This window comes from Lynx canadensis, chromosome A3 (assembly GCF_007474595.2).
Source record: "Lynx canadensis isolate LIC74 chromosome A3, mLynCan4.pri.v2, whole genome shotgun sequence".
Taxonomy (NCBI): domain Eukaryota; kingdom Metazoa; phylum Chordata; class Mammalia; order Carnivora; family Felidae; genus Lynx; species Lynx canadensis.
The window spans coordinates 70384152-70398437 of record NC_044305.1 but is presented as its reverse complement, the minus strand read 5'-3'; the positions used below and the strand labels follow the sequence as shown (position 1 = coordinate 70398437).

The window sequence follows — 14286 nt, the reverse complement described above, 5'->3', positions numbered from 1 at the left end:
ACTTTCAACAATAGTTAGATCAAACAAAAAGAAAATTACCAATAGCATTGGACTTAAAATATACTTTAGACCAAATGGTTTTAATAGACATATCCAGAACATGCCTTTGAACAGCAACAGAATACATATTCTTTTCAGATACACACAGAACATTCTTCTGAATACATCATATATGAAGCCTTAGCAAATTTTAGAAAACTGAACTCATACCAAGTATCTTTTCTGACCATAATGGTATAAAACTAGATATCAAAAATAGGGGGAGACTGAAAAGTTCAAAAATATATGGAAGTTAACCAATACGCTCCTGAACAACCAATGGATCAAAGAAAAATTTGAAAGAGAAATAAAAATATCTTGAAACACAAGAGAATGGAACCATAATGTACCAAACTTACAGAATGCAGTAAAAGCAGTTGGAAGAGGTAAGTTGATACTGATAAATGTCTGCATTAAATAAAAAAAATCTTGAGGCACCTAAGTGGCTCAGTCAGTTAAGTGTGAGACTTCAACGCAGGTCATGATCTCATGGTTTGTGAGTTCAAGCCCTGCGTTGGGCTCTGTGCTGACAGCTCAGAGCTTGAGGCTCACTTTGGTTTCTGTGTGTGTGTGTGTCTCTCTCTGTCCCTCCCCTGCTCACACACACACTCTCTCTCTCTCAAAAATAAATAAACATTAAAAAAAAGAAAAAAAAAACCTCAAATAAACAACCAAACTTTGTACCTCAAGGAACTAGAAAAAAAGAAGAAAAAAATAACTCCAGGGTTATCAGAAAGAAGGACACAGCAAAGGCCAACAACAAAATGAAAAGGTAACCTATAGATGGGAGAAAATATTTGCAAGTCATATATCAAATAAGGGGGAAATATTCAAAATATAAAATAACTCCTACAACTCAGTATCAAAAACAATCTAATTGAAAATTGGGCAGAGGACCTGAATAGATATTTTTCCAAAGAAGCCATACAAATGATCCAACGTCACTAATCTTCAGGAAACAGCAAATCAAAACCAAAATTAGATATTGCCTCACATCTGTTAAAATGACTATTATCAAAAAGGTAACTGACAAGAAATGCTGGTAAAGATGTTGAGAAATTGATTGAATGGCAATTTTTTAAAGTGAGGTGTTAAAGGCCCCCAGTATTATTATATTATTATCAATTACTTCCTTTATGTTTCTCATTAGCTGCTATATGTATTTGGGTGCTCTCACGTTTGGTACATAAGTATTTATAATTGTTATATCTTCTTGTTGGATTGTTCCCTTTATGATTCTATATTGTCTTTCTTTGTCTACTATTACTATCTTTGTTTTAAAGTCTGTTTTGTACAATATAAGTATTGCTACCCAGGGTTCTTTTCACTTTTATTTGCATGATAAATGCCTTCCCATCCCTTCACCTTCAATCTGCATGTGTCTTTAGGTCTAAACTGAGTCATTTGTAAGTAGCATATAGATGAGTCTTGTTTTTTTATCCACTCCATTACCCTATGTCTTTGATTAGAGTGTTCATTCCATTTATATTGAAAGTAATTATTGATAGGTATGTGCTTATTGCCATTTTGTTACTTATTTTATAGTTGTTTCTGTAGTTCTTTGTTCTTTTCTTCTCTTGTTCTCTTCTCTCATGTTTAGCTGGCTTTCTTTAGTGATATACTTGGATTCCTTTCTTGTTAATTTTTGCATATATATTACAGGTTTTTGATTTGTGGTTTATATATAACACCTTTGCATATCTATTAGTGGTTTTGTTTTGTAGGTTTATACATAACGCTTTCTGCATATAGCAGTTGATACTAAGTTGATGGTCACATAAGTTTGAACCCATTATAAAAACATTTAAGTATTAGTCATCTCCCTCTACCCCCAACTTTTAGGTATATGGTGTCATACTTTGCATCCCTTTATTTTGGAAATCCCTTGCCTGATTTATATAGATATACTTAATTTTGCTGCTTTTGTGCTTCCTACTTTTCTTATTCCTATTTGTGGTCTTTCCTTTCCACTCATGTAGTCCCCTTAACATTTTTGTAGGTCTGGTTTAATGGTGATGAATTCTTTTAACATTTGTCTAAGAAATTGTATATCTCCTTCTGTTCTCAATAATAGCTTTGCTGGATAGAGAATTCTTGATTACAGGTTTTTCTTTCTTTTTTGTTTGTGTTTTTGTTTGTTTCTTTCAGCATTTTGAATATATCATGTCACTCTCTTCTGGCCTGCAAAGTTTCTGCTGAAAAATTAGCTGATACCTTATTGGGTTTCTCTTGAATGTAACTATTTTCTTTCCTCTTGCTGCTTTAAATATTCTCTCTTCATCACTACTTTTTGCTATTTTAATTTCCATAAGTCTTGGTGTGGAGCTCCTTGGGTTGATTTTGTTGGGGGCTCTCTGTGACTCCTGGATATGGATTTCTGTTTCCTTGCCCGGATTTGGAAAGTTTTTAGCTATCATTTCCTCAAGTAAATTCTCTGCCACCTTTTCTCTCTCCTCTCTTTCTGGGATCCCTATAATGGGGATATTATATGCTTCATGGTGTTACTGAGTTTCCTTAGTCTATTTTCACTTATTATGTTTTTTCTTTCTTTTGTTTATTTTGATTGCTTTCCATTACTCCTTCCTCCAGGTTGCTGATCCACTCTTCTGCTTTCTTTAGTGTACATTTATTCCATCTAGTGTATAGATGGTAAATTTGTAAAACCACTTTGGAAAAAGTGTTTGACAGTGTCTACTAGAATTAAATATACCCATACCTATGACACAGCAATTTAATTACTAGATATATTATCAACATAAATATATACCTATATTCACCAAAAAATATGGTCAAAGTGCCAAAAATATGGCACTTGAATGGTCATTTCAATGCTATTCACAACAGCCTTGACCTGGGAAACTACTCAAATGTGAATCAACAATAGAAGAGACAAATACATTGAGGTATAGAAACATAGTGGGCATACTATATAGCAGTGAGAGCGAATAAACCACAATTTCACAGACAGTAGGAATTACTTTAAAAACATAATATTGAACAAAAGAAGCAAACAGAAGGGCTAATATTATATAATTCCATTTATATTAAGTAAAAAAAAATAGGTAATACTAATTTATGCTTTTAGAACTAGGATAGTGTTTACTCACATTGGAGTTGGCTTGAACTGGGAGTTTGATAAGTGGTAAAAAGAGTTTAAAAATTCCTCCTAATTAGTAATTAATTTACAAACATACCTTTTTCTAAACTTATATTTCATTAGAATAAAAATATTTTTAAAAACAATCATGTTATTGAGTTACCTAGAATGTGAAGATATTGGTATTATCATACTTGCTGATGGGTATATAAAATGGCAAAGCCAATCAAAGGTCCATTTAGTATAGCCTTATGAAAGGGAAATCTATTCATTATACCCTATCCTCAAGACTAGTTACACACATGCAGGAAGGCTATGCAAGAATATCCATTTCAGATTATTTTTAAAATTGTATACTAAAACCCTTTATACCTACTTACAGGGCTTAACTAAATTAAATATACTATATCCATTTCACACATGAAATATACTTTGTAGCAACTAAAATAATTAACTAGACATATGAACAAGCAAAATACTCTATGATATTTTGATGGGAAAAAATGCAGATTTTATAAATAAAGGTAACTATTTTAATAACTAAAAAAACTATTCAAATTATAAGTTTGTTATGGTTATAATTTAATTACAATTTAAATATAAACATACAAAACATTAATTTTTATTTGACCACAATTTACTAATTTAGACTATACAATAGTAATATATACAATTTAAAAATTAGAATAGGCAAAATTCATAAGTAATAGTATTAGAAAACATATACACACATATACATAACATACAGATATATGTACATATACATATGATTATTAACATTATAAATATTGCATATAAATGTTATAAACATTAAATTTTTAAAGACAACATTGTACAAGATAATACTGATTTACACAGTTTAACTGTGTTTTTTAAATATTATTCTTAAATTTTAGACTACAGAAAACAGAACTGTGATGATGTAAGATGTTGAGAAACATAATGTACATTTTTCATTTTATACCATGAACAAATCCATATATACTTTATGTTTTTATAGAATGAGGAAGCATTATTTAATAATTTGTCAAAAATTTATAAGTAAGACAGTTTATTAAAAATGCCTAATATATAAATACCATATATCTAAGGAAATTTTAAAAAGTGAGTGAGCACAAAGGGATAATAATGAATTATAATGAACAAAAAATAAAAGATGAAATGTGATTCAAATTTCATAAAAAACATTTTCATCTCCTAAAATTGTAAATGGGCTAAAATCACCACTAAAATGGAAAGCTTTTAGGTTTGAATTAAAGTTAAAATTCATCTAACTTTATATTTTATAGTCATCATGCATATATTATGCTAATGATTTACATATAATGTATATTTGTATATACAAACATAAAAAAGAAAAAGAAGTAGTGACTAATGTGCCAATGTTAAGAATGAATTCTAAAGGATTTATTGATATTTATAACATATGCATGTTTTAACAAGCAAGACAAAGTTACTTTTTAATTCGAGAAATAATAGCTTACATAATTCTTAGGTTAGAGAAGAAATATACACTCAAGTTGCCAATTCTTTATTAACTAATAAGATGAGAATCAGGAATTGAAAATCTATAGTATATATTCTAGATACATTTGTTAGCAAACACATAACATTAAATTAATGTATTATTATATAAGAAAAAAAAGAAGCTATGGATTCACTTTTAGAAATGAATTAAAGACCAAAAATAGACCATAATGAAGAGTTATAATAAAAGAAGAGGTCAATATGAATGAACTGGAAATAAGAAAAAAAGCTAGTCTTAATAAATACTAGATGTAGACCTTTTTAAAATGAGATTTGGAAAGTCAATCAAAACAAGAAGAGATAAAAATAAAGAATACTAACAAGGACATAGGAAATAGAGTTAAATTATATTTGAGTATTGTACAACTCTGGTTATCTTGAAAAATCTCTGTGAAGTAGCTTTAAAAAAAACATAAGCAACTAAAATCAATTGGTGAAATCAAAAATAATGAAATTTACCAATATTCAAATGAGAGGTTAATAAAATATTACAGTATTATCTCCCAAACTGAATCTGGGTGGATATATTTTTATCAGCAAATTATCCAAATTGAGGAACTCTTTCATTTCTCAAAAGAAAGAAAAATCATTTGTATGTATATTGTATAAGCATATACTTAATGTGGAACAGGATTGTAAACTCACAAATAGTCTTATTTAATGTTTTTATTTATTTTTGAGATGAGAGACAGAGGATGAGCAGGGGAGGGGCAGAGAGAGAGAGAGAGACAGAGAATCCGAAGCAGGCTCCACGCTCTGAGCTGTCAGCACAGAGCCTGATGCGGGTCTGGAACTCATGGACTGTGAGATCATGACCTGAGCTGAAGTCGGATGCTCAACTGACTGAGCCACGCAGGCGCCCCTCAAGTAGTCTTATTTATAGATACAGATGTACAAATACTTCATGAAAATACTACTAATTTGATTTCCACAGAATAATTGCAACATAATAACATGATTAAGTAGATTTACCTCAGGAATGTAGAGGCATTAAATATATCAAATACTATATTGGAAAATTAAATGCTGAAAAGGCCTTTAGTTTTAGCTCAAAACCTAATGTTGTTAATGTTTTAGCAAACTAAAAAGTTACTATTACTGTACTATCATTAAGAAAAGGATGACATTATACTAATAGATACATTTTTTTCAAAATGGGGATGGATTTCTTTTCCAAGGTAATATTGGCACATAGCTGATAATACTCTTCTATTCCAGTGTCAAAACTCATAGGGAAGTGACCCTAAGATATACCAAAAAGAACACTCCCTATTTTTATGGCTCTTTCTCCCTCTATAAGAAAACAGTGCTAACACTTGGGCAATGGTTCAACCCTTGTACTCAATTATACAAAGGAGAATTAGCTAGTTAACACAAATCTTTAACTCAATTATATGGATCATAATACAATATTTTGTGGGTAAATGACAGTTAAAAATCATTAGATAGTCTTTTGTTCTCCAGGGTGGCATTAACGGTAATAGAAGGCCAAATAATTTTAACTGAACACTAAACAAGGGATTCTGTGTTTAGTTTATTGTCCAGTAGTACAATCCTAACTAGGAATTACAAAATCAAGGTGTGGATTTTAGAACAATTTTATTTGCAGTATCCTCTGATACTTTAACATTCACAGAAGCCTTTTCCAAACATTAATAAAACTCACTTAAAATACTCTGTGATAGGCTCTCCTCCATGAGTCAAGCAGCAATAACCTGTGGTGCTAAGAGAGCCTTTTACAGTAGGGGCTTTTCAAATGTAAAAAGGTATATGGGGATGGATAACTTGGTCAAATTAATTTGAGAAATTCATGGTCAACCTGAATTAAACAAGTGTGTTGTTGAAATTATTAAAATATGTAATGTCCTTCATCAAAGACACATGTATGTTATAATATGCACATTTATGAATTTTCCTTGGAGATATCTTTTTTTCAATGATTATCACTTGGGATTAGTGTTCCACACAATACATTATGGAAAACACTTGTCTAGACTTGTTCACACATATAAAGACCAGGTTTTTATGTATTCTGATAACAACCATAACTTTATATATAGCATGCTGTGTGCTTTACTAGAATTTAATATACTCAAAAAAGAAATAACATTAAGAAAGAAGAAGTATTTTTAAAATATATGTTAATTCTTGGGGCATCTGGGTGGCTCAGTCGGTTAAGTGTCTGACTTCGGCTCAGGTCATGATCTCACGGTTCATGGGTTGGAGCCCCATGTCAGACTCTGTGCTGACAGCTCAGGGCTTGGAGCCTGCTTCAGATTCTGTGCCTCCCTCTCTCTCTGCCCCTCCCTGGCTCTCTCTTGCACGGGCGCTCTATCTCTCTCTCTAAAATAAATAAACATTAAAAAAAATTTAAAAATAGAATAGAATAGAATAGAATAGAATAGAATAGAATAGAATAGAATAGAATATAAGTTAATTCTTCCCTCATTTCTCTGATGTTGATCTTCATATTCCAAATATCCATCCCTCCCTTCTTCCCTTCCTTCCTTTTTTTTTTTTTTTTTTTTTTTTTTGGTAAACCACTTTCCCTAATTCTAGCTTATTTAAGCAGGAGGAGATAAACTGGAAGGGGAAGTGACAGGAGGACAGGAGCTCCAGTGTTTTCTGGTGCCTCCCAGGAAATAGTTCCCTCATGAACCTACAGCTTATTAGCTCAGGAAAAGTGATTACAAAATTGGGTTTGGTTTAACTTGAAAATTGCCTTTTTGTCTCCCTGGATTCAGCTAAGTCTATTAGAAGTGGACTTGAACAATTCCTTCTTGCGATTCTCCTTAAGTTCTGACGTTTCATTATATGCATCTTTGATTTTTTTTTTTTTTTAACAAATGAAACCAAGAAAAATATCATGGAAATTTTGGGGAGTTTTGTAGTTGCTGTTTACATCTCTTGTTCAGATTCTTAAGAAAAATATTTCAGGAATTTTTAATGAACGTATTTGGAGGCCAAACATGAATGAGGATAAAAATATGCCTGACATTAAAAGCAGGCTTCCATATGCTTGCAAATAGCAGACAATAGCACACACACAAAAAAAGGGTTGATATAGAAGTATAAAAGCATATGAAAACATAGAAAAACAAGACTTTAATTACAACTCAGAGCATCAAGTTAGACGTGGCATTTGAATTGGGCCTGGAAGCTGAGAGATCCAGTGTAAATAACTGGGGAGCAAAAATACAAACACCTCTCGGAGCAGGAAACGGGCCACATGAGAAAAAGTGGCAGGGAGAGCAGGATCTACTGTCAGGGCAATAGCAATTAGAATCTTGGGGCGCCTGGGTGGCGCAGTCGGTTAAGCGTCCGACTTCAGCCAGGTCACGATCTCGCGGTCCATGAGTTCGAGCCCCGCGTCGGGCTCTGGGCTGATGGCTCAGAGCCCGGAGCCTGTTTCTGATTCTGTGTCTCCCTCTCTCTCTGCCCCTCCCCCGTTCATGCTCTGTCTCTCTCTGTCCCAAAAAAAAATAAACGTTGAAAAAAAAAATTAAAAAAAAAATAAAAAAAAATAAAAAAAGAATCTCAGCTCTGACACTCTGCACCCTATGACAAATTTCCTCTCCCATGCAAATGACAATGAATGTAACAGTGGCATCTAAATAATAAGAGTGTTATGAAGACTATGTGAGATAATGAATTTTGAAAGGCTTAACATAGTTCCTGGTGTGCAAGGAGCACTTCCTGGACTAGAGCTGTCATTCTGGCTGGAGTTCAGAAAAAGTGAGAACTTTGGTGCATGTGAGTTAGAGTTGTTAAGAAATCGGTATGTTCAGGGGCCCCTGGGTGGCTCAGTCAGTTAAGTGTGTGACTCTTGACTTTGGTTCAGGTCATAATCTCAAGATTCATGAGTTCGAGCCCCATGTCCGGCTCTGTGTGACAGCACGGAACCTGCTTGGGTTTCTCTCTTTCCCTCTCTCCCTGCCCCTCCCTTGCTTGCTCTCTCTCTCTCTCTCTCTCTCAAAAATAGAGAAGTAAACATTAAAAAAAAAAAGAAATCGGCATGTTCAGAAAATTAGAATGGAGTTAAATGTGCCTTGAATATTTTATTTATTGAGTGTAGCAATGGTATGGTCACATACATGTTTATCTTTTTTTAAAGATGTTTAGATTTTTTAAAAATGTTTATTTAGTTTTGAGACAGAGAGAGCTAGGGAGGGGCAGAGAGAGAGAGGAGGACAGAGGTTCCAATGCTGGCTCCATGCTAACAGCAGAGAGCCCTATGCAGGGCTTGAACTCACAAACTGTAAGATCATGACCTAAGCCAAAGTTGGATACTTAACCAACTGAGCCACCCAGTTACCCCTAAAGGGTAGTTATTGCGAATATCTGTCATATGTAGAATAGGTGAAAGGTTCGTGACAAAACTCAGATGAAAAGTGTCTAAAAAGCCTGGAACAGTCAGAATAAAAACAGAACAAAAATAAAAGTCAGTAAGCATGAGTGAGTGAATAGGTTTGTGGTAAGAAAAGTTTCAGTATTTTAGGGTGATGAGGATAATAACGTTTTCCTCTAGCACTCATTTAAAAGTATTTCTTGAGCTCTTGCTACGTAGTATATCATCGCTGTTCCAGGAGCTGGTGATGTAGAAGAAACCCATATACTCAATGCAGTTTGCATTTAATGAGAGGACATATATTAGACACACAGTTAACATATGAATAAATAATTTCAGATACAGTATCATAAAGATTTCAACAAAACATTTAAAAGAGATAAATAATGTCATAGATCAGCAAAACGTTATATTAGAGAGCCTGGACAGGTTAAGAAGACATATATTTTATATTACACATGTAATTGAGGAAAAGTTCTATAACTATTTAAATAATTTTCCCTTCAGTTTTACTAGTCTCATAAGCAATTCACATCCTCTACTAAAGGCCATAACACACGTCTTCAGAAGTTTGTTTGGCCTTAAATTTCCAAGGTTCTGCAATTTAATATAGTTTATCTTCTCCGCTGATGTTCACGGTGATCTTTTCTAAGATGTTCACTGTGGATGTAAAATGGAAGGATACAGGTCCTACATTATATAAACTATATACATTTTATCAAACTTTTCCCTGAGGTAGCCTCTTTCATATTCCTTATTATTTAACATTTTCCAATCAATCTTTCCTTTCTTCCTTTCTCTTTCTCTGTATTGATCTTTTTAAAAGGCAAATTTGGTTTTATTGCTTTCTGGTGTTGTTTTTCTATTCCTTATTTTTAAAAAATGTCTCCTCTAATCTCTATTATTTCTTTTGTTCTGCTAGTGTTTTGTTCAGTTTGTTCATCTTTTCTATTTCCTAAAGATGAAAAGTTAGTTATTTATTTGAGATATTTTTTAACCTAGGTATTAACAGCAACACATTTCTCTTCCAGCACTGTTTTTACCACATCCCATTAGTTTTGATATGTTGTGTTCTCATTTTAAGTTGTCTCCATTCTCTAATTTCCCAAGTGATATCTTCTTTGACCTACTGATTGTTTAAGAAAAGTGTAGTTTAATTTCCACATATTTGTGAATTTTCCAGTTTTCCTTCTACTCTTGATTTCTAGCTCCATTCCATTTTTGTTGGAGAAGAGACTTTACGATTTCATTCTTTTTAAATTGAGACTTGTGTGTGGCATGACATATGATTTATCTCAGAAAACATTTCATGTGCACTTGAGAAGAAGGAGATCTCTTCTTGTTAAAGGGAGCACTCTGTACATTGTTATGTCGAGTTTGTTTATAGTGTTGGTCAAATCCTGTATTTCCTTATTGAACTTTTATATGAACATTTGATTACTGAAAGTGGTATATGAAGTCTCTTATTGTAGATCTATTTTTCCCTATAATTCAGCAATTTTTTGTGTTACATATTTTGGGGTTCTGTCATTTGCTGCAAGTGGCTTTCTAAATACCCTGTATTTACAGGTGCTTTTGAATGTCCTAATTTCTCAAGTAATCTCACCCAACTTTTTCTCCTTTGCTTTGATGGTCAATTGTGGGTCTCAAACATAATCTGTTGCCCCAGGCATCTGCAGTTTTTTTTTTTTTTTTTTTACTTCACCTTGCAGCATTTTCTAGCCATACTTATCACTTTTCTGACTTGAGTACTAGGCAAAATAGATAGCCCCAGACAGTGTAGAACAGGCAAGCCCAATAATCTGCCAAATGAAATTTGTGCTCTTCACTCTGGTACCTGAAACTAGAGTCCCGCACTGAGAACATGCTGCCCCTGATTCAGAGCTGCCATGACTTCAGGGAAGGAGTGAGTCAAGGGCAAATTAAAACACGAGAAAACTTTCCTGATGTTTGCAAGTTGCCTTTTTCTTGATTCAACATTCACTTGGTTGCTACCAACCTTTAACTGTTTTCCAGGTTCTATCAAAGTTGGTTCTGACATTTCCTGCTTTTTCTTTTCTTTTCGTTTTTCTTTTTCTTTTTCTGTTTCTTTTTCTTTTTTCCTCTTCTCTTCTCTTCTCTTCTCTTCTCTTCTCTTCTCTTCTCTTCTCTTCTCTTCTCTTCTCTTCTCTTCCCTCTTCAAGAGTTTGGAGCAACCTGCTACACCATTATGCTATTGTCACGGCTCCAGAAATCTGTGTTTTAACTGGTCTGTAGTTGTTACCGCTGCCTAGTAAATTTTGAGAAATGCCAAATACTGGGTAACAACCTTAGTTTAACAACAGAAATTATGGATTTGCAGGTCTCTCATTATAAACTGTGTGATCTTGAATGGATTATTTACTCTTTCTGACTTAATTGTTCAGTGTAAGTAATCTATAGTGTTCTTTATAGATCAGGTTAAGAAAGAAAAAAATAATAAAGTACCTGGAAATAAAAGTATTCAATAAATGTTATTTCTCTTTTCTATTCTTCTCTATATTCTAAGACCATAAGCATTCACTTCTAAACCTTCTCTGCCCTTCTCTGGAGATGTCATAGAGAAGTTTCTGAATAAGTTAATAATATTTGTTTGAAAAGCAACTAGAAATAATTGAGAGAACCTTTATCTTAACTTAGAAGATTAATTTCCCAATTCCTTCTTTCTCATTTACTGGGTACCTGTCTTTAGGCTACCAACTTAGCTCTTTGGTCCTTCTTTCTCATCTGTGAAACAGAAGTTATTGTATCTACAGCACACATTTTTAAGGGAATTTTAAAGAGAGATAAATTTGCTCATCAAGATACATGGTACAGAATACACTCCGGTATTTTTAAAAACATATGAATGAATTAATGCCTGAATGATTCTGAAGCCTAGTAGTACATGACAAGAAATAGTTTATGAAGATAATGTCCAGTTGTTCCTACTTAGTAAATACCCACACAAAGAAATGAAGAAACGGAGATGATGAATAGTGAAAAACAGTGTTATCACCAATTTTATACATCTGTGGAATAATTTCTAAGCAGGAGAGAAAAGTCAATACAGATTTCAAAAAATAACCTTTAACAAGTCAAACAATGCATCTGCACATTTTCTGCGAAATGGAAATTAAGACACTTCACCAAATGTCTACAAAATTTATTATGATATACGCCACCCTCCACCCTATGTTGAAAGTCATTCCCTCACAAAAGGATATGAATTATGCTGACAGCACATTTGAGCTCAGAGTTAAGAAAAATTGGTGACAAATAAATTATTCTCTTTTATAATAGGAATTAAACACCTTATGGTTATAAATATGCTGGTGTTATTTTTTTAATGTCTATTTATTTATTTTTAAGAGGGAGAGAGAGCACAAGCAGAGATGAAGGAGAGAGGGCAGTGAGAGAGGGAGAGGGAGAATCCCGAGCAGGTTCCACACTGTCAGGGCAGAATCCAACACGGGGCTTGATTCCACAACTGTGAGATCATGACCTGAGCCAAAAATCAAGAGTTGAACACTTAACCAACTGAGCTACCCAGGCACCCCTACACTGGGGTTATTTTGATGAAATTTCACAATGGTTAAATTTCCCATTTGTTCATAAATGGCATTTGCAAACAGGTCATTACCTACATGAATTTTCTTTTTTCTGTCAGTGTCACACATCTCACAATTACTTAAACATATGATAAAATTTACCATTTACAAACAAGTTCCTGGTTAAGAACATATTTAGTATTCTGCCACACCATTACTTTAACTGTGCTATGTGCACTATGGATAAAACTCTAGTACATGGTGAAGTAGAGTTGCTACTTTAAGTGTTCTGGTTACACAAATCCTTACTTTTTTTTCATTTTCAAAGCAGAACAGTTCCTCACAAAAGGTAAAAATAGAAAATATGTTTGGTGTGTATAAATTCACCTAAAGCTCAATAAGGAATATGTACTACTTCTTTACCAGTAAATACATGGCCTTCTGAATAGCATTACCATCAAGATACACTAACAAGAGGAAAGGAATATAAAGAGATTTTATGTGCAGATGGTGCCTTGATATTTATCACTGAGCCACAAACAATTATCCTGGAAATATTGAGATTAATAGGCCCATTTAGTAAAAGAGCTAATTGTGAGAGGCATTGGGATAAATCTGAGCTACTTTCCATATCAAAAGTTTTCTCTAGGGCAACTGCATTTTCTACAGAGTTAACCTATCCACCAATGGTAGAATTTTTTTTCTATAGTTTTAGGATGCTTCATTTTATGGGAGTGCAATTATACTGGGATTATGGGGTTATATGCAGATAAACCTGGAAGGTGGCATTGTCTAAGGGATGCCAAATACTTGCAATACTTTCAGAAGTTTGGCTTCTCTCATGCGTCTGAATTTTGTCTTCTCTTTATACTTTAGAGCCTAATACAACTCAGCACATTTTGGTAGTAGTTTCCAAGTAATGAATATTCAAGAACAGTGAACATTTGAAAGGGTTTGGATTTTTACAATGCTGATAATTGGGGATTTGATATAGCTTCCTTAAATCAATAGGCTGTAAACATAGCCAGGCAAAGAAGCTCTATGGCAAGGGCATAGGCAACGAGATGGCAAAGTAAACTTGAACAACAGAGAAACAGGAGACTGTTTTTAAAAAAAAACATAGATTCAAGTTCCAGATTTTTGCTACTTGTAGGATCCTGTACCAGTTGACCATTGCCTCTGCCCCCTTTCTGTGAAATGAGATTTAAGATCCTGTAGAAAATGGGATCATATATGAAGCACTTCATAAACACTAAAATAAGTATTTAAAAAAAAAGATATAAACACTAGCTTTGGCTGTTTCCTGCAAATTGTGCAGTTATGCTCATCTCACTCAGAAGCAAGTATTAAACATCCTTCTACTAAACACCTCAGGCTGGACTGTAAATTCCAGTAGGAAGAGCTGCCATGTTAGAAGCTAGAATGTTCTTAGAATCGTACTAAAAAGAAAGCATTTGCATGTTTAATTTATTTGACTATGTATTAATACATCATATTCTTTTGAAAACCCATAGAAGATAAAGTAGAACAAACACTTCTTATTTTGAGTGCTATAATATCACTCCTCACATAATGTTCGATACAACAATATTCCAGTTGGAACAATTTGTAGAAGGGAGTGATGGAAGAAAATTGAAATCATTAAAGCTAAATGTCATCCTGTGTAACTTAGGCTACCTATTAAATGACAACTAGATTTAAATTTTTTGATTAGCTGCAGCTAGACA

The 14286-nt window shown here is 33.3% G+C and overlaps 1 long non-coding RNA gene across 1 annotated transcript; it reads left to right on the top strand.

Moving 5' to 3' along the window:
- Positions 1 to 981: 981 nt before the first annotated feature.
- On the top strand, positions 982 to 9058 carry LOC115509841. Its single transcript, XR_003967504.1, has 3 exons — positions 982 to 1061; positions 3004 to 3006; positions 9048 to 9058. It is a non-coding gene; the product is annotated as an uncharacterized LOC115509841 (long non-coding RNA).
- Positions 9059 to 14286: the final 5228 nt, after the last annotated feature.